The sequence below is a fragment of the Elephantulus edwardii genome, unplaced genomic scaffold (assembly GCF_000299155.1).
Source record: "Elephantulus edwardii isolate Elephantulus edwardi_28Jun2011 unplaced genomic scaffold, EleEdw1.0 scaffold00155, whole genome shotgun sequence".
NCBI classification, from domain to species: domain Eukaryota; kingdom Metazoa; phylum Chordata; class Mammalia; order Macroscelidea; family Macroscelididae; genus Elephantulus; species Elephantulus edwardii.
The window spans coordinates 1558448-1579993 of NW_006399905.1; the positions used below are offsets into that span (position 1 = coordinate 1558448).

General features: G+C 43.6%; 1 protein-coding gene across 1 annotated transcript in view; it reads left to right on the forward strand.

Moving 5' to 3' along the window:
• CDH2 (cadherin 2, type 1, N-cadherin (neuronal)) overlaps positions 1-21546 on the forward strand; it is a 296341-nt gene that overhangs the window by 21982 nt on the left and 252813 nt on the right. The window lies entirely within an intron of this gene.

A 21546-nucleotide genomic window follows, 5' to 3' on the forward strand; every position in this document is an offset into this window, starting at 1 on the left:
TGTTGGGTCACCTTTCTTTGGGATAGGAACAAATAATCGATCTCTTCCCGTCAGTTGGCCAAGTGGTTGTTCTCCAGATTTCTTGGCACAACGTGGTGAGCACGTCCAGGGCAGCATCTGTTAACTGAAATATGTCAATTGGTATACCATCTATTCCTGGAGCCTTATTTTTTGCTGTCTCCTTCAAAGCAGCCTGAACTTCTTCTTTCATCACCATAGGCTCTTGCTTATATGTTGTTTCATGAAATTCTTCTGTGCCTTTCAATTCCTTTTGATACAGTGACTCAGTATATTCTTTCCATCTTCTTTTAATACTTCCTGGATCATTTAACGTTCTGCCAAAAGTATCCTTGATTATAGCTACTCGAGGTTTGAATTTGTTCTTCAGTTCCTTGAGCTTAAGGTACGCTGAGTGAGTTCGGCAAGGATGGTGAAGCTTTGTCTTGCATACTTTGCCAATATTGCTGGGACAGGTTAATTCCTGGAGAGGAATATCATGTTTGGAATGGTGGAGGGTTGGCAAAGAGGGGAAGACCCACAATCCAGTGAATTACAGCAAAGGGTTTGAGTGTGTCAGAGATAGTGTGATTGACGCATGAGAGGGTAGGATTTAGATCTGTTGTTCATACGGTTACCATTAGTCTATAAATGTGGTACAATTTGTTTATTCAGTTTGTTGCTGATGGACTCATTTAGTTTCAGATTTTGCTTATTTTGCTATAAACATTCCTAAGATTGCCACTTAGATATGTAAATGCTAGAAAGCTTATCAAAAACATTGGTTCTTGGAGTCATCCTGATCTTGTGATTGATTAAGTCTGTGATGAATCCTGAGAATGTGCATTTCTGGTTAAATGGCCACATGTTAGGAGTACTAAGCTAATCTCTGGCTACTTTGGGGTATGGAGCAAGGATCAGAGTTGCTATGTTGTGCATGGCATGCCGCCTTCCCAGTGCGAGGGTTTTCCACATTGACCCATCAGTGTGTGTATATACACACAGACAAATAAAACTAAAAATTCATTGCCATCAAGTTGGAACCAACACATAGCTGGCCCTCCATTGAGTTTCTCTAAGGCTGTAAATCACACAAAAGGCCATTGCCTGCCTTTCTAAAGCCAGCCACTGATAGATGAATTCCGGCTGCCAGGAGGATCAGCCATTACAGCACCCTGTAGACTCCACCAGAGCTACATGCATATGGGTTTCATTTCAGTTTACTTGATGTAGTCAAGCGTAAGCATTTTTAACAACTTGGTAAAATGTTATAATAGTGATTTTAATTTACACTTTTCTGGTTATTAATAAGGTTAGTAAGACAGGTTTGTTTGTTTGTTTTCCTTTAAAAACAAAAAGCACATGTGTTTCGCCCTTTCCTTCTTCTAGAATCTTGTCTGTCCCTTAATCTTGCTTCCTGCTCATCACCTTTACCTAAACTTTTGATCATGGTTTGTATGAAGATTTATTTCCTGGGATTGAAAGCCTTCCTTGAAAGATGACTCATGATTAAATTTAGTATTTAGGTAGTACTTAAGGTGTTGCACACACTTTTCCTGCATTGTCCCGTTTCATTCTTTCAACAACGCGATAAGATAGCTACGGTTTGTCATCATTTTCTTTACAGAAACCAGGAAGAGCCGACTTTCAACTATTCGCCTGAAGGAACGCTTTAAGGGGAATGACCTGCACTGAGCAGTGTTAGACTTTCTGGGTAGCATCTTGGCCAGATCCTTGCAAGGTTTTGAAAGAATGGGTACAGGGAAAGTAAGAGAAGTGGAATCAGAACTTCGGAGGCTTGCAGTTTGAAGGAGGACTTGGACTTTAGAATACGATGTAAGAGGTCCAGTGACAGGGGAGCATGCTCCAGGGTCCATGAGGAGAAATGTAAGCACCTGAGTTAGATGTGGGTTTGACTATGTTGGAAGCGGGTGATTTCTATCCATGGATGGGGACCAAATGTCATTATTCGATTGGAATGGTGGGTGGTTTGGTAAATCACCCTGTTTCTCCTGACTTCATGTCAGCCTGGCTCAGCTGTAATTGCATTGTCTATTCTTGGCTCTGGGCCTCCCCAAGTACTTGAGTGGCCTTGGTTTTCTGCTTCCAGACCCTCAGCTTCCTAGCAAGTCATGGTTCTGCTGCTTGTGTATTGTGTTATTTGACTTGACTTCCCTTTTGCTATTTAATCTTATCCTTTTGCTTTTAAGATTGAGACTTTGGAGATAATCCCTGCCTTTGAAGGATCCTAATAAATAGTGCTTCTTACCTCCCTGAGTTCTGGATAAATACAATAAGATAAAAGGGTTAGCCGATAAAGGTTCCGAATATCACCTTCCTGAAAAAGATTGGGTTGGTGAATGCGGCTGAATGTATTGGTTTTTGGAATGAATTCCCTCTTTGCTGCCCATCTACGCCAGGGCTGGATAAAGGCAGGCTTTTCCACCAGGTGAGTCTGTGCCTGGAAGACCCAAAGCATTGTGATAATTGCTCGCTACTCCCCCTGAAGAGAAGTGATAAAGGGAAGGGGCTCCATATGCAAAGCAGTTTCAGCAGAATCCATCTCAGAGGTCTACCAGAAGTGTTACTGCTAGTGGAGCTGCTTGTATGGGGCAGGAGAACATAAAGGCTCTGTTTTCATTTTTCTCAGCCTCTGCATTGACCACTCAAACTGCATGCAGGACCATCAAGTGTGTGCATCTTCAGAGGCATGGCCATCGCCTCAGAGGAGATGTGGGTAGTCCAGCAGGATAGCCTTGCCCTCCAATTCACCAATCCTTAGAAGATCTATCACTTTACTTTATAAGGAGCCTCCAAAGCTAATGGACCATGCGAGATGATTACAGCAGTAGTCACACACTCGACAAATTTAGAAAACAAACCAATTTCTGCTTTGAGAGGGTTGTCCCAGGTGAAATTAGGTTCTCAGAGCCTGTCCTCGTGTTCCTGTATTGTCAGAAAGACTGGTAGCTGAATGAGGTACTGACCAGGCACAGGGAATGGGCATCCTTCTAGAGTGCTAGGCAGTTGGAATCTCTTGTCTGAAATGCATGATTTTGGAAAATCAGAGAGTCCAAAGGGTAAATGAGAGTTGAGATATACCACTGGGCTGGGTAGGAAAGAAAAGGACCTAAAAAAGACTGAGGTTGCTGTATTACAACATTTTGAGCATTGCAGGTGGGTGGAAAACCAGCCTGTATCTCTCCCCCTTCCACTCCTGGAATCCAGACCCACTGTCCTTGGTCAGGTCTGACTCAGTGTCTCTGCAGGACAGAACAGAACCACCCCAAAGGGTTTCCAAGGCTGTAAATCTTGATGCAAACTGGCGGCCACACCTTTCTCCTGCGTCTGCAGGGTTCAAAATTCTGACCTTTCATTTAGCAGCCTGTGATAATTCCTCTTGTTGTTATGGACCATCGGGTTGGAACTGACCCACAGCTGACCCTGCAGCGGGTTTTCAGAGACAGTAAATCCCACGAGAGGAGATTGTTCATCCTTCTCCCAAGGAGTAACTCGTGGATTCGAAGCACATACCTTTGGGATTGCAATGCAGCTTCTTACCTTGAGGCCACCAGTGCTTCTTAGTGATAATTCCGAGTGCTAAATTGAACCTGTTTTTAGGAAATGTCTCCTTATTGCCTCTCACTTCACATCCAGCCTATACAAGACCTCCTTGTCTGCAGTTCCCTCCCAGGCCAGTGCTGACAGCAGTAGAGGCTGTCCCTGGTGGACAGTCCCGTCTCAAGAGCGCTACCTCGGCACCTGCCTTGCCATTGGCTTTAGAATTCCTTTGGCTCAAGGAGGTCATCTCCAGATCACAGGTGGACACTATCCTGTGGTCCAGCTCTGTGGAATACAGCTAATCTGAAGGACTGAAGTTCAATTTCTAGAAACACATCTTCTCACCACTGGGCCGATTATGATAGACGGTGAAGAGATTTAGATTGTTGACAGCTTCAGTTTGCTTGGCTCTACAAGCAACACTCTTGGTACTAGTAGCCAGGAAGTCAAGAGATGAATTGCATTGAGAAAGAAGGCTGTCAGGGACCTCTCCAGAGTACTGAAGAGTAGTGAAGTTGATCTGGAGACTAAGATGCACTCACACTGAAGCAGGCCATAGTCTTCAAAATTGCTTGCTACATGTCAGAGAGCTGGACAGTGACTAGGGAAGATAGAGAATTGATGCTTTTGAGCTATGGTGCTGGAGAAGTGTTGAATATACCATGGACTGACAGGAGAACAAACAAGTTCCTGCTGGAGAAGATGAAACCAGGCTGCTCCTTGGAGGCAAGGATTCTGAGGCTTTGTCTGACATACTTTGGGCCTGTTGCAAGGAGGGACCAGTCCTTGGAGATGGACATCATGCATGGAAGCGTGGAGAGACAGTGAAAGAGGAAGAGCATCGATGAGGTGGATTGAATCAGTGACTAGAGTAATGAGGGTATGTGTGCCAGAGACTGTAAAGTTGGTACAGGATAGAGCAGGTTTCATGGCTATTGTATATAGATCCACTGTGAGTTGCAAGCAGCTCCACGGCACGTAATACCAACAACAGCAACAATCTGAGGGAGCTCTGGTGATCTAGTGGGCAACCCACAGGCTCTAATCTCCCAGTTGCTCCCTGGGAGAAAGGGGGGCAACCTCCTACTGTGCAATTTATAGCCTCTGAAAACCTGCTGGAAGGTCAACTATGAGTCTGTTCTGATGCCAGCAGTGCTTGAGTGAGTAAGCTAAGTCAGTCCTCAGGAGCTGGTGACTGATAATTTAAAATGAGAGCCTCGTTAGGGCCTTTCACTCCTTTAAAAATAGTACTGTCCAGCTCACAAGTTTTCAGGCAGCCTATCTCTCTGTTGACTGTGTTTGTGTCTCAGGCCTCTGCTCATTTGGGCCTGTGTTCACAGGCTCCTCTGAGCCTTGGGCTGCTTCAGATCATTCCAGGGGATCTGCACTGGTGTCAGCCCACACCAGAATGCAGCAGCCTGCATCCACAAGTGCCCACCATCTGACGGATGTCACTCCCTCTTTTCTGCAACCCTCAGCCTGCTGTCCTTACAGAGATCCACTCTCTGTACTTGAGGCCCCGCATCTGTGGAAACAGCCTCGCACCATAGAATCAGCCCCCAGAAGTTGTGGGCGTGCATCAAGATCAGAATACCTTGTGGTTTAGGAATTAAAGTCTTGGATGTTAAAAGCCACCTGCCCAACTCTCAAAACCAGCTGCTCTGCACAGCAAGGACTACAAACCCACCAAGTTCAAGTACAAACAAACTGCCCTTCTAAAGCCCCGGTCCCTCCTCTCATCACTATCTGGTTCCCCTCCATTGGACTTCTCTTTCATTTCCCAAATAAGTGCCGAAGCCTCTGAAAGTCACCAACAAATAGAACCTCCACTCCCTGCCTGAGTTCTGAACTGTATGAAATAAATATAAACCAAACAAGTAAGTAGATGGGAAAAGAAAACATCACTGGGATGCGGATCAAGTCTAGGCTGGAGGGCGTGGCTTTTATCTGTAGGCACATGCACTTTTTATACCAAACTTGACATTTCCGCAGGTAAACTGGAGCAGCTTCAGGCAGGCCTGGGCCACCTGCCCCAGGGATGCCACAGGGACCCGCAAGCTTACCGCAGGGAAGATGAGAAAGCCATGCTTGGAGGAGGGCAGGCTGATTCCCTTGAGCAGCAGCAGACAGGAGGGTGCTGGCCACCAGCTGTCCAGGTGCTACTTTCATATGCAGTGTTTAGACAGGTTCAGTCCACCTCTCCTCTCTCCAGAGCAGCAGTTCATAGTGTGTGCTCAGGATCCTGTACCACTCAAGAAACTACTGAGGACTTCAGAGGGCAGTGAGGACAGTGGCGACTGTTAAGTGCTGTTTAGTCGAGTGCTGGCCGTAGTGACTCTGTGAACAGTCGTCCGGAACCCTGTGCCGTCCTCATTATCTCTGACACACTCCAGGCCATGGCTGAAGTCACCATGTCAGTACGTCTTCTTGGGGTCTTCCTCTCCTTTGCTGACCTCTGTCTTTCCAAGTATGATGTCCCTTTCCAATGAATAGCCTCGCCTAGCTAGCTACTTATGTGTGGGTAGCAATTATCAGTGTTTACCTTATTAGAAATGTAAATGGGAAAAACTTAAGACATGTTTATTAATTAATTAAAAAGCCAACTCATTATATGTGTAGCCTATTTACCCATTTTGCTATGAAAAATAACCTTATTTTCTAAAATATGAGGGAAAAAATCGTGTAAAGGAACAGCAACGTGCTTTTACACTTTTTCGTATCTTCTTTATGCCCGACTTAGAAGGCAGCTAATTTCTCATATTTGAGGCATCGTAGCCTCTTGAAAACCCCATGCTGACTCCTCAGAGTATGAGACTGAACAGGGAACTAGGCATTGTTATGTTAGGAAAACAGTAGAACCTTTGATGTCTTCTGAAATTGTTCTGAGGCTGGCTGTGGTGAAGAAGGAGGAGGCTAAAATGAAGGTTAGCAGAGTCTCTTCCACGTGGAAAGAAGCTGGGAGCTGGGAGGCATTTGCGCTGTAGAGGTAACATAGTGGAACTATCAAAACAGCCTTAAATAATTCATAGCATCTGTCACTGGAAAACTGTAGTCATTCACCTTTGACTTGAAGCTGGAACTGTACTGACCAATCAGCCCTCACCTACTACCATGGAGTTGGTGATAATGATTCCCAGTGACCCTTCATCTGAGTCTTTATAAATCCCAACAGGAGGATGTTGTTGTGTGTTCTGTAGAGTCAGAACTGACCCATAGCCGACCCTCTGGTCTGTTTTCAGAGGCAGTTAATCGCACGGGAGGAGATTGTCCATCCTGCTCCCATGGAGCAGCTGGTGACCTTGAACCAAGTGCATTAAGGATTGCAGCACAACTTCTTGCCACGAGGCCATCAAGAGGAATACTGCCTGTCTTTTCTCCCACAGACCACCTGGTGGATTCAAACTGCCAGCCTTTTGTTACCACCCTGACACGTTACAGACTCTGAGTTTGCATGTAGGATTCGTGGTTTCATATCTTTTTTTTTTAAGTAAACTGTTTTTCTTATTATTTTGTATTTTTTACAGTATATACTTTCCATTTAATATTTCCCCATTTATTCATTGTTGCACATTTTAATCGCTCCATCTTAGAGAACATCACTGGACTGGGGCTGCCTCTGGAATGCATTCAGGAATTGCTTTAAAAGCCGATGGTATTGACAGTCCTCTCTTCACGGCAGTGACTTTCTGGAAGCTGTGTCAGAAATGCTATTTTCTCACAAGAAAAATGTTATAATTGAGTTGTGTTTATCTTATCAAGGACTCAAACTTGGATAAATTATTGCTATGGCCAGCTCTTCAAATGAAGTCAAAGTTATGGGAACTGTAAACATCTGTCATAATTTTTATAAAGTGAAGCCGTGCTTCTAATTTTGTGGAATGGGCCAAAGTGGCCATGAATACAGGCGACCTAAGAGCGTAGAAAGTATGCAAAGAGTTAACTGTAGACCGATGCATCTTCCAGATAGCAGCTGCTGAAAGAGTGTTGTTGTCATGTGCCGTTGAGTCGCCTGCGTCTCATAGAGACCCTAACCCCTGCTCTGTCCTATGCCAGTCTTACCATCTCTACCCCGATTACCTCAGTCACTGAATCAGTCCACCTCCTAGAGGGTCTTCCTCTCCTGTGCTGTCCCTCCACTCTCCCAAGCATGACGTCCCTCTCGAAGGACTGGGCCCTCCTTGCAACGTGTCCAAAATATGTTAGAAGAAGCTTCAGGATTCTTGCCTCCAAGGAGCAGCCTTGTTTAACCCTCTCTAGGACTGGAAGAGATCTATATTTGTTCCTATCCCAAAGAAAGGTGACCCAACCGAATGTGGAAACTACAGAACAATCTCACTGATTTTACATGCAAGCAAGATTTTACTGAAAATTGTCCAAAAACGACTGGAACAGCACATCAACGGAGAACTACCAGAAGTCCAAGCTGGGTTTAGAAGGGGTCGTGGTACTAGAGATATTGTAGCTGATGTTAGATGGATCTTGGCTGAAAACAGGGAATACCAGAGGAATGTCTATCTGTGTTTCATTGACTATGCAAAGGCATTTGACTATTGTAGATCATAACAAACTATGGCTGACTCTGAGAAGAATGGGAATCCCAGAACACTTGATCGTTCTAATGCGAAACTTATACTTGGACCAGGAGGCAGTCGTCAGAACAGAGCAAGGGAACACTGCAAAATTGGGAAAGACGTACGCCAGGGATGCATCCTATCTCCATACCTTTACAACCTATATGCAGAACAAATTACCCAGGAGGCTGGACTCAGTGAGGAGAAATGTGGGGTCAAGATTGGTGGATGATTTATCAACAACCTGCGTTACGCAGATGACACAACCCTGCTTGCTGAAACTGAAGAGGACCTGAAGCGCCTGCTGCAGAGTGTCAAGGACTGCAGCCTACAATATGGATTGAGGCTCAATGTCAAGAAGACAAAGATTCTCACCACTGGACCAATTGGCAGCATCAGGATGGATGGTGAAGAGACTGAGATTGTACACAGCTTTAGTTTGCTTGGCTCCATAGTCAACAGTCTTGGCACCAGCAGCCAGGAAATCAAAAGGCACATTGCCATGGGAAAGTCTGCTGTTAGGGACCTCTCCAAAGTACTGAAGAGCAATGGTGTCTTTCTGGAGACTGAGGTGCGTCTGATACAGGCTTTGGTCTTCCCAATCACTTGTTATGCATCAGAGAGTTGGACAATGACCAAGGAGAATAGAAGGAGAGTTGATGCCTTTGAGCTGTGGTGCTGGAGAAGAGTATTGAGAATACCATGGACTGCTAGGAAAACAGATTTGTCCTGGAAAGGGTTAAACCGGGTGGCTCCTTGGAGGCAAGGATTCTGCGGCTCTGTCTAACATACTTTGGACATGTTGTGAGGAGAGACCGGTCCTTGGAGAGGGACATCATGCTTGGGAGGGTGGAGGGACAGCACAGGAGAGGAAGGTCCTCTATGAGGTGGATTGATTCAGTGACTGGGATAATTGGGATGGGAGTGTCAGAGACGGTGCGATTGGCACAGGACAGAGCAGAGTTTAGGGCTGTTGTACATAGGGTCGCTATGAGTCGCAAGCGACTCGACGGCACGTAACAACAACAACAACACCCATAGAATTGCAGAATAGAGACTTTGGTGACATACTTCCATAGGATTGTTGTATACCATAGAGTTAGAACCGACCAATAGTTTACCCTCTAGTGAGTTTTCAGATGCAGTTAATCTCACAGGAAGAGACTGCCCATCTTTCTGCTACGGAGCACCTCATGATCTTGAACTGCTTGCCTTCGTGTTTGTAGCGCTGCTTCTTGCCACTAGGCCACCGGAGTTCCCTTCCATAAGATTTCATCGTCGAAAACCCGGTGGAATACAGTTTCCCCTTTGAAATTTGTGAGGTTTCTTTAAGTGGATGCGGACTCATGAATAATTCGACAGGTTAACTCATTGGGTTGTGAGGATTGGATAAGATTAAATGTACTGAAAGGCGCTGTTCTTGGCACATGGAAGCGTTACGTGAATATTAAAAAAATTGTCGTTAGTTTCACCTATTTAGTTGAATGAATCCCCCAAGTTAGTTATAAACCTTTGCTACTCAGTCCAGTTTCCCTTAAAGGTCAGAAAGTTAAAGTACAAAGTCCTTTAGTGTTGGGCCAAAGTAGTACGGGATAAAACAACGTCTAAATCCATTGTTAGACTTCAGCATCTTTGTTCCGTGTTTCAGGGGATATTTAATGACAAATGTCATCACTGATGTAATTGACACAGAGTGTGGGGGCCGCTCTTGCATAATCTCGGCAGAGCCTCCACCAGCATGGATGGAATCCTGTGAAATGTGGGGAGTCTGGCAAGTGTAATTACTTGATGTTAAATTGGATTAAAAATTTAAAAAAAATCAGTCACGCCGTCTTAACAATTCCATTACTCTATTGCCATATCCCGAGCTAACCCCTTAAAGAATGTCTCCATCAATGTTTCCATTCACTTATCATTTTGAAGAATTTTATGGATAAATATACTGTGGCTGCCCGATCCCTGTATCACTCTTATCCACCCATCCATTCTATCCCAAAAAACACGGAGAAGAAATCCCATTTTTATTTCTTCTCTATTCACGAATTGTTATCCATTTTTATGACTTTGGTTTCTAGACAGATTTCCTGTTTTGAAATTATTTTTATTTTTTTTATTTTAAAATTGTTTAAATATATTTCTTGGTGTCAGAGTCTCCAAAACAAAAGCAACAACGTATTAATAGCTTCAGTCTTTCCTTATGATCAGTCTTGCATTATTTTTCAAATGTACAGAAAAAATGTTAATCACAGAAAAATGTTCAGGTCTTTTGTGCAAAGCTTACTCTGAGTCATAGTCAACTCGACAACACTTAACCACTGCTAAATGAGGCTATTGTTTTTATATCTTGGGAGGACCATTCTTCCACTTTGCACATCACTCTTTGTCAGTGTGCTGTATGAAATAACCTGGGTTTGCTATGATACTGAACCTTGTGCCACGCGGATATCAAATACCAGAATGGTTTCCCATTGTGGACAGTGTTTGGGGAGCAGGAGTGGCATCCACTTCTTAAACCATATGCCTCTGGAAACTCTATGAACTTGGAGACTCAAAGATAGCTGTGAAAAGGCATTAGGCCTTTTGTTCATAGAGCTGCTATGAGTCGGCCTCGACTTGACAGCAACCAACAACAAAAATAACAACATGCTTTTCAGAATAATCCCGTGTGGTGCCTCGTGTTAACTATATCATCATCATCTTCATCATCTTAGATTGTTATTACAGAAGGGGAGAAAACTGAGATCCAGTGAGCTCATACAACTTGTGAGGGTGACCTAGGTTTTAGGAGGTAGAGCCAGGGTGTAAAAATGAGAGGTTTGCTCCAAAGCCTTGAGTCTCACTCACCAAAAAAACTATTGCCTTCTTTTATTTCTGTAAACAATGAGGAGAACAAGCTATAGAGTGAGAGGAGGGCTCTGTTGATATTTGATAATCTGCCATAATCATTATGTTCCTAGATTTTGACCTTAAAATGCCAGATCCAAAACTTAGTTCTTTTAAAGAAAATATCTAACTTAAGTATTCTGTAATCAACATATTGTGAGCTTTGGTGAAGCAGTTTTCAGATCCAGAAAGATGGCTCCGTTAGTTTTTCTGCCACTTCAGATGTGAAATTCTTGGCTAATGCTCTTGATAAGAAAGAAGTGATGTAAAGTCTGAGGTGGCTCCACATGGACTATTTTAAGAGCTTGGACTGAGGCCTGACCTGGAAGAAATTTTTAAACAGAAGCAGTGACCAAAGATAACTGGTATTTCCCTAAAAAAGAAAAAGATATCCTTCAAAAAGAATGATGATGAAGGGAACTTAAAAAGAGCTGGTGAGCTCCAGTTTTTAAATCTCATAATCTTGAGATTTAAACTATGGAGAAATGTTAACAAGAACAAAAGAAGATATCAAAGTTCAGAACCGGAACAGACAGACTAATACTAACAGACATGCCAGACTCCTCAACTCCTGTTACATTGCTGGCCTTTTTTAGACTAGGAGGTCGATCTTAGCCTGGGCACAGAGTAGAGCAAATACTTGTAAGAGGAAATTGAAACTCAAGATAGGTGAGCTGATTGTGTGAGAGCGCTGAGCGGCACTAAATGAGTGCAGATCTTCTGACCAGCAGGAATTCCGCCCTAGTGGGCTGTGAGGACTTGTCACACTTTTTATTTATTGAGAAATTGTGGAAAAGAGGGTCAGAACCAAAGGACTGGGGAAGGGCTGCCATCCAGTGAAAGACAAAACCAAGAACACAATCAAGAAAGCAAAGTTTCCCAACAAAAGAACAGGGAGCCCCTGGCTCACAGAAGGTAGAATTCTAGAACCAGTAATTACAAAAGAAGGGCCCTTGGGTTCCATTTTCAGATGTACTTACTAATTAGGATAACACATGGAATTGTTAAGAGCAGAAAAACAATTGCTGCTTTTTTTTTTTTGGTTAAGAAGTTGTACTCAAATGGCCAGGACAAAAAGGTAGAAATATTTTATGCAGAGTTCAGAAGTGTCTTGGGTTAGATGGAAAATGGGGATGAATGTAATACAGACTGCAAAAGAATCACACAGCTAGATATACAGACTTTCCCATCACATTTCTTGAGACTGACTGTTTTAGCACGTCTAAGCATTGAGACTCATGGATCAACTGCCCCAGATTGCCTGCTTCCAAAAGCAAGTTTGAAAGCGTTGGGTTGAATGATAGTTACCAGAAGTTCTAAACATTTTACTGATGCTACTATTAACAGTTCTCTTTCATTACCACCAAGTCTGAACCGACTCCTGGGCCCACCTCTCTCTTGGGCCACTGGTGAATCTGAACTTCCAGAGAAGGTGTCACCTTTGGGCTAACAGAAAGCTCCCTTTGGACTAGGTCATCAGAGCTTTCTTAATAACCACCACATGTCAGGCACTATCATAAGTCCTTTATGTGTATCAGTTCATTTACTCCTTCCATCTACTTTTGAACGTATTCTCTCTCTTATTACTGTGTAGTTGGAGGGCTGTTCACAGCTTCCGGTAATGTAATGGAGCAGCTGTTTTGTTTAAAGTCAGAGTACTAAAGTCCTGTTCCATCTAGTGTCTGCCCCTTTGGTAGAGACAGGGCCAGTGGGAGGATGATGTCTGGGACAGATAAGAGACTTTGTCATTAGAATCTGGAGGCTCGGAGGGCATGCATGGCTCAAAATATCTGGAATTGGGTATTGTATACCAATGAAAGAATTTTTCTTTTACTTTTCAAAGAGAGAAATGAACGGGGAAAGGCGGGGGTGACAGGGAGAAAAGTGCAACAATGAATGAATAGAAATCCAAAGTCTCTGTAAATGTTCATTAAAATTAATAAAATAACATTTAAAAAAGACACTAACATATCTGGAATTATTATAAGGGTTAAATAGTAAAGGGTAAAATATCTCCTTTGTTGTGCCTCTTTGAGTCACTTCCAGCTCATAGCGACCCATCCTTGTGATGGTGTTGATTGCTGTCAGGTGACTCGCAGCGAGCCTCTGAGCAATAGACCTGGGCCTTGCCCGTCCCTGCGCCACCCTCATGATCCTCATCTGCTTTCGGCCAGTCACTGTGTCCGTTTGTTTCTTGTTCTCTGACCTTCCGCCGTGTTCCTAAGGACTGTGAGAGGAAATTCCGCCAACCTTGCCTCTAAGGGGCTCTCTGGTTGCACTTCTCCAGTCCTATTGCTGTGATGCTGGAGCTACCAGCGTTTCAGATACCAGCAGAGTCACCCACGGTGTCCCTGTTTTAGCAGAGCTTCCAGATTAACATAGACTTAGAAGCAGGCTCGACCACCACCATCGCTTCTGAAGTCACTGGCCCTCACAAACCTTGTGAATAACAGAGCGGCCCGACTGCATGTGGTAAAATGGCCTCATAGGATTTTTGAGGCTTTAATCTTTATGGGAGCCACTCACCTGTGGCTTTCTGTCAGGAATTGCCGGTGGATTGAACTGAAGACTCTTTATCTAGCACCTCACCACTTAGCTCTTGTCCATCATGTTGTTGAGTACCGTCGAGTCGGAACTGAGGCATAGCTGACCCTCCGGAAGATTTTCAGAAGCAGTTAGTCACATGTGAACGGGTTGCTCATCCTTCTCCCACGAAGCGGCTGGTAGATTCAAGCCACGCACCTTTGGTTTTGCAGTGCAGCTTCTTGCCACTAGGCCACCGGAGCTCCCTGTTACCTCTTTAATTATTGTCTCAAGGGACCTACAATGGACAAATAAATGTATGGATGAAGAAGACAGGACTTAACTGGAGTTGCTTGATAAAAAGGATTCTTTGTAATCTTATGTTGGTTGACTCCTAGTCCAATGTAGATCAGCACAGACTTTGTTCCTGCCTTGCGTTTGGCCTGGACTGTCCTTTTCTTTCTTCCATTTCCTTCTCTTTCAAATTTTTAACCACCATTAAAGACAGTACTGAATGTCACTTCAGCTGCTCGGCCTTCTTCGATTTCCACCAGCAGGTTTATCAGCCATCAGCCCGTTGGTTTTTTTCCCTGCCTCTTGAACGCTTTGTTAACGATGTTAAAATTCTGCGATTGTCTTTCTTGGTTGGTGGAGTCCAAGTCCATGGTCCTTCTCCTGGAAACATGAGGAGGACATGCTTTGTCCTTCCCGTCCTCTCCTCACAATGTCAGCCCCTGCCCTCACTCAGGCCCATCAATGTTAACCACCTGGACAGTGATAGAATCTCCTGCCCTGCCTGTGGTCCTGCAGCCCCTATCTAGATCCAGGCTTGGATCCTAACATGTCTCCCGACCGTCGTTTTTTCTCCCCTACCCCTATCTTTCTCTGGAATCTGCCACAGTATTATCTATCAAACACAATCTCCTTGTGCTCCCCCCAGCTAACAGGACAACTCCAAACTTCCAGACACTGGGGCCATCTATGATCTAACCCAGTCTAACTCCCGGGCCTCAACTTTTGACTCCTGGCCTTGCTTCTTGGACCAGCGACACTGAACTCATTGTAATTCCCAGGCACTGCCCTGCGTCTCACTGCCTTGCTTCAGCTCCAGCATTAACCCCTGAGAGGGCTTCCCTGCCCACACCGTGTCCTGCCCGGTTGCTGCTAAGCTCTGTATGGTGTAGGGGGCTGAAACCCCCTCCTGGGGTGGGGGAGATCCTCTCCTGTCTGCCCTCTGTACATCTCTGCTGGATTGTCACTTTCTGTTGTAATCATATCTTTGTTTTGCTCCCACATTAAGCCCGGAGCTTTTAAGCGCAGGGCTGTGATTTCCTTGTCTTTTTTTACCTTGGCAAATGAACACTGGAAGACTCCCTTTGAATGGATTGTGTTGTGATTATTTATTGTACTTGGAAGGAGTTGGGGAGCACAGCCTCTTGGATGAAAGGTGCAGCTCAGCTCGGTCTGAGAACTTATTAGCTAGTTTATAACAGTTGTGCCTCCATGGGGTGGGGGCTGTGAGGAGAAACAAGTGAGGTCGAAGTTTTGGTAACTGGAATACATTGCTGCAGAGGGCTTCAAACCCCAGATGGCTAGACTCTGCATACCAGAGAGCCGGAGAGGTTTGTCTTGTCAAATACTTTTTTATAAAAATCCAAAAAATAAGACTATGTTGTGCTACTTGAAAAAATACATGTACCATTATATATCATACATCATATGCCTCCAGAAACTCTGAACGTGAAGAAACGATGAAAGTTATAGAAGTGTTCAGTTCTTTTGTTAATAGGGTCTCTATGAGTCATTTATGACTCAAAAGCACTTAACAACAACATAGAGCTCTGTTGGCCTAGTGGACAGAAAGTGATGCTACCAAGCCAAAGGTGGGTGATTTTAATCTGCAGCCCTCAGGCCTGGTTTTAATTGTTTTTGGTCAACCATTCTTCCAAGCTATATAGCACTGGTGTGTACATTTGCTGTTCAGAGGTGCCTGCTTTGTGGTTGCTGTGATGCTAAACACTGTGACACTGATGTGTCATATGCGATAATGGTTACCTATGGTGGACAGAGTTTGGTGGAGTTCCCTGATTAAAACAAGCTTGGGAACAGAAGTGGCATCAACTTACGAAATAGTTTGCTTCCTTAAACTTCGTGAATGTGGAGAAACGCGGAAAGTTATACTGGTGTTCAGTTCTTTCGTTCATAGGGTCGCTGACTCAGCAGCACTTAACAACAACAACAATATATAAATTCCAGTGGGGGGGAAAAAGATTTTGCAATGGTAGTAAAAAGTCATTTGTTAGGGAGCTCTGGTGGCCTAGTGGCAAGAAGTTGCACTGCAATTTCAGAGGCGTGCAGTTCGAATCCACCAGATGCTCTGCTGGAAAAGGAGGGACAATCTCCTCCTGTACCAGTCAGATCCGATTTGACGGTACACACACACACAAAATAATAAAATAACCAAAAATAAAGTCATTTGTTGTTGATCATTTGTCAGTGGCTGCTTTTGCTTTTCAGCAGCAGAGTTGAATAGTTTCAACCACAGTCCTGTGGCCCCAGCAAAGCTTCACACATTTGTCATTTTTCCTTTGCAGAAATAGTTGAAATTTGGAGTATTCAGACATTGGGAAGGTACTTGCTCTTCACAGTATCCTCCTGTCCCACAGTGACCTTCTCGAGGGGAAACCTTTGTCTTTCTCATCATACACATTACAGCTCCAGTTTTCACTATGGACAAATGATCAGTGATGCTGTGAATAAGCTCAACAGTTCAACTCATTGCCATCACGTTGGAGCTCAATTCACTGGGGTTTCAAGGGTGTAAATTGCACGGGGAATTGACCACCTACCTCCTAGGAGGTATATAGCCTTTCACTTAACAAGCGCGGCTCCCTCCCGGCTGAGCCACCAGGCTTTCTGAAGGGGAACAAACTGCAGCAGGCCTTTTCTAAAGTGAACTTCAGCTGCTGAGAGTGCTGTGGGTGGTCAGACAGCCCCTTTCAGGTGGGCTGAGAAAGAGCAGTGTTTCTCCACGACATCTGAGCATTACTGACCTTGTGAGCTAGTTCATCCTTGGCTTGAAAGGACTATCCTGTTAATTGTAGGATCTTTGGCAGCATCCTTGGCCTCTGTACAGCAGATACCAGTCGCACACCCCCAGTTATGACAACCAAAACTGTCCCCAGGTATTGCCAAAAGTCCCGTGGGGAGCAGTAAGTATTCTCTCTCTCTCATAGTTGAGAACTAGCTGACATAGAAATTCACACGCTCACTGTGGGTTAGACTAGAGCACGTTCATGGTCTTTTGGAAGAGTGTTGACAGTAGCGGCTCGAAAGTGGTGGGACCTAGCCCCCCACTTCTGTTTTGTTGCCATCTCCATGCCTGCTGGGATGGGCAGCTGTGGGAATTGGCCTGGATCTTGATGTTAGCTCATGCTAATAGCATGCTTGGCCCAAAGAAAGCTTGCAGCTTCTCCTGTGTAGAGATGGTACTCAATTGAATGCTTCCTGTTTGTGGTTTGTACGCATCAGTTTTGCTGTTTATAGACTGAGATCTGGGAGGGAGCTGAATAAAATTATTAGAGGAGAAACAATGCATTTTAGTGATTTGATAAAGCCATTTTTAAAGTGGCTTTCTTTTAAAGAAAACACATTATAAATTAACAAATGGGTGGTTTCATTCTCTTGGTTTCTTTCCCTGTCCCCCCAACCCCAGTCCCTTGGGGTAGAAGAATTTAACAAAGCTTCAGCTGATGACAATGATTATACAAATCACAAAGGTGGTTTTGAGCTCCCCTGGGATTTGGTATCAGTTGTCAGCATTTGCTAGAGATGTGTTGTTTCTGTGATTCTTACAAAATCTCTCGAGAACCACCTTGGTCGAGTGGGTGCTGTTCATACAGGAAGAAAATGCTGCACAGAGAGAGAATAAGGGGTAGCTGGCCTGCCAGCAGGTTTTCAAAGGTGGTAAATCCCATGAGTATGGAATTGCTCATTCTTCTGCCGAGCTGCTGGTGGATTCAAACCGCCTGCCTTTGGGTTGGCAGCACAATATCTTTACCCTTACTCCTTACATATTGTTATGTATCATCAAGTCAGAACCAGTTCATAGCTGATCTTCCTGTGAGTTTTCAGAAAACATAAATCACACGGAAGTAGACTGACAGCCCATCATTCTCTCTTGGTGGATTCAAACTATGTGCCTTTAGCTTGGTAGCTTAACCCCTTACTAGACACCAGAGCTTCCTCCATCCTCACGAGGCTACAAGTAAACATTCACACAGTGCTGATGGGCTTCGTGTGGGTAAATGTTCACGTAGTGTGGATGGACTTCATGTAGGCTTGAAATCCTGTTCTGATGGGTTTGGATAGGGATTTTGGTATGGTGTTTACTCATTCCCCTGCTTTAAGCCAGACTTCCTGGAAAACCCAGCTCTGGTCGTGCACATCCATGGAGGGCCAGCTACTGGTTGCTTCTGACTCAACAGTACTCAACATATCAAAGTTAGTGAAACGCTTAGAGGTTCCTCCAGTCTCTAGCTTTGATTGGTCTCTGGGTTCTCACCTGCACAAATGGGTGTGGTTTGAAACACTTCAGATGCAGCTAAAATGACCATGTACCTTTCCCCAGTTGTTGCTTCTGGCCTCCTTGACCCTGCCTAGCCTTGTCCCTTCCCTCCTTTCTGGGTTATCTGCCTTCTGGGGCCTCAATGCTGTTAGCAGCTTTGACTGTAATGGATGGGCATACCAGTGGGAGACAGATTTCCTAACCAGTTGCCCACTTTGTGTGTCTGACTGAGAGTTTCCTTTGTTTGTTTTGGTTAGCAAAATACAACCAACCCCCAAATCCACTGCTTGCTAGTTGGTTCTGATATTAACAACCCTGTAGACAAAGAGCTGTGGTGACCCAGTGCATGGAGAGTTGCACTGCTGACCCATAGACCACACCTCTTGGTTGTTCAGCTCTACCAGGGGCTCCAAGGAAGAAATATGAAGGATCTCCTCACGTGTGGTTTACCTCAGAAACCCAGAGGAGGGTGAGCTATGAGCTCATCGAACTCCCTGACAATGAGTTTATTAGAGAATTGTCTCTTAGAGTTTCAAAGACTGTACAACTTTATGGAAGCAGGTTCCTGGCCTCATTTCTCCTTAGAGGAATGGTCGGTCGAATCAAACTCCCCACTTTTGTACCAGGAGTCAGATGGTACTAGAGCTCGTTAGCTAAATAGAAAAGTTTGTAAAATAAGAATTTATAAAATATATTTAAAGAACCATAAGTACTGAGTTCTTTCCCCTGCCTGATCGTGTGTAAGTGTGTGAGTTCTTAGAGAGGTCGTCTGTCACGTCCCAAACATCTGTTATGTCCCAAACCTGATCTGTCTGTCATTCAGCCTCTCCTTTCTCAGAACCACTCACTTCTCAGCCGACGCCTGATGTTTTTGCCTTTTTATCATGAAATATACAGCATAGAGGAAATTGTGGAGAGTATTATGATACCTGATTTGTCTCAGATTATTTTTGAAAGAAAGGAATTATTTACAGATAAAGTGGAAAACAACTACATCATGTTTGCTCTGCTAACTTCTCTGTGTCACTTCTCTCCCTCCCTTTAAATTGTCACTGTTTGTGTTTATTTTATGCAAGGTCATGAGCTTGAATATTTTCATATTCTTAAAGAAGTCCTCAAACTCACTGCTGTAGAGTCTGCACAACACTCTTAAGCACTACACCACCTGAAATCCCTTTATAGTCGTACGACCTATGTATGTATTCCCCAGGAACTGTGGTGGCTTAGTGGTAAGGAGTTACACTGCCAACCCAAAGGCACATGGTTCAAATCCACCAGCTGCGTCAAGAAAGAAATGCAGTCTCCTTCTGTGCAGTTTAAAGCCTCTGAAAACCCACTGGAGGGTTAGCTGTGAGTTGGTTCTGACTCAGTGGCCCATAACAATACCAGTGACACATGTGCACTTGCAGCCACGTTATCTTTCATGTGTAAACTTTAGATATATAGAGTTATCACTTACACTCTTTCTCCCTTCCCTCTGCCCCAGATTAATAATGCAGCTTGATTTATCTTTAAAGTGAATTTAGAATGCTGGGTCCACCTGTTCCTAAAACTTACTCAAAATAATAGGCATCACTATGTTGGTGTATACTTAAATTTCTTATTCTATCTTACGTGAAACTTAAAGCAGATATGTTCCTGAGATGTAGTCACGTGGGTAAATGTTGCTTCTTTTCTTGCATTTTAATGCTACACAGTTCTCCCTTTTGGCTGTGTGCTAATTTGTTAGTCTGTTCTACTGATGGGGACACTTAAGGAGTCTTCAGCTACCATGATTAGCTCTACTGCGTGGAGCATTTCTGTATACGTCTTCTGGAGTACCCGTGGGAGGGTTTCCCTGGGACTCTGCCTACTAGGTCAGATAGATCCATATTCCGTTCTACCAGAACTTGACAAATGGCACGCCAAATAAGTCTACTAGTTTCTACTAATACCTGGATAACAAGGCTGTTGGTTGTCTCTATCCTTGATACAGTCCTTCTTCACACATAGAAATACATAAACACTTAAAAAACCAAACCCCAAACAACAGCAGCAACAAGAATCGTATGCTAATTTGATGGCTGTATAGCAATATCTTATTTTTGCATTTGATAATATTTTGAGATTATCTGGTACTTAATGAGGTGGATATTTATTTGGAACAAAATAAGTTTTTTTCTAAGATTTAAAAAAAAATCCCACTTTTAAAATTAGGCTGATCTTGATTTTTAAGATGTCAGTATTTTGTGGATCGTCCACAGGGTCCATTAATTACTAAGATGTATTGTATCAATTCATCCAGACAGCCATTCTGAGGTTTTCTTTTTGCTTCTCTGGCTTCCCTTTTCCTTCCCCTGAATCACTAGTTCTCCTCACAAGCACAGATGATTCCCTTTCCTGTCTCCATGGCTACTCGAAATCCCTGCTTCACATGGCCCACCTTGGTGCTCCCTCCTTCAGTGTTTGGGTCCTCGTCCGTGGGGCTCCGAGTGTCCTGTAATTAATGTTAATGCTGTGTGAATTCTGCTAAAGGCTAATGGCTTGCAGTTGCATCAGTAGGACTGGAAGAAGTAATGAAACTGACTTGGAGGTTTAAGTGTATAGCCTGCTTTCATCCAGTTGTGAGCACCCTGGGTAGCTGTGCACAAGGCCACAGAGAAGATAATAGTAAGAAATCAGTGACTTTGTATAATTTTTAAGTATAAAAATTATGTGAGACTTTACTACTCTCTGTTATCTTTGTAATGTATTGTCCTTCAAATCAGAGAACTGGATGCTTTTGATTTAGGGTGGGTTTTTTTTCCAATTTTTTTCACTGTGTTTTTAACAAAAGTTTACAGAAAAGTTGGATTATTCATTCATTCATTCATTGTTGTACATTTTCCATTTTTTCTTTTTGTAGTTTGCTCATAGTTTATATACATTGTGTTACACACAATTCTTCATTCTGATTAATTAGTTTTAATCAAAGGATGGTGCATTATACTGCAATTTTGGTTTTTGGTGGACAGAGCTTATTGAAATAAACTTTATAGACAATTAAATATGGACAGACAAATGGATATGGAAATCTGTATAACTAAATATATACATTTTTACTGATAACAGTGAGAAATGAAGGATTGGTGATTTGTGGAGCTGAAAGTATATTTGTCTGTTTGTCCCCCATCCATCAGCCCGGTCTTCGTAGTTTTCAGTCACAATGACCGCTTTAATGGAAATGCTAGGTCCTCAGAGGAACCTAGAATGTGTATTATGTAGATTTTACTGGGCAAAACAAGTGGGATTTGTTTCTTATACTCCGGTTATCAAAAAGATTAACCCTTGGCCCTCTAGCCCTCTACATTCTAAATGTAACCATTCGGAAACAAAGGGGTTGCTTGTACAAGAGTTGGAAAAAAGGGAGCTTTATGCCAAGTGGACTGTTTCTTGGTTGAAGGAGGTAGCAGTCATCACGGACAT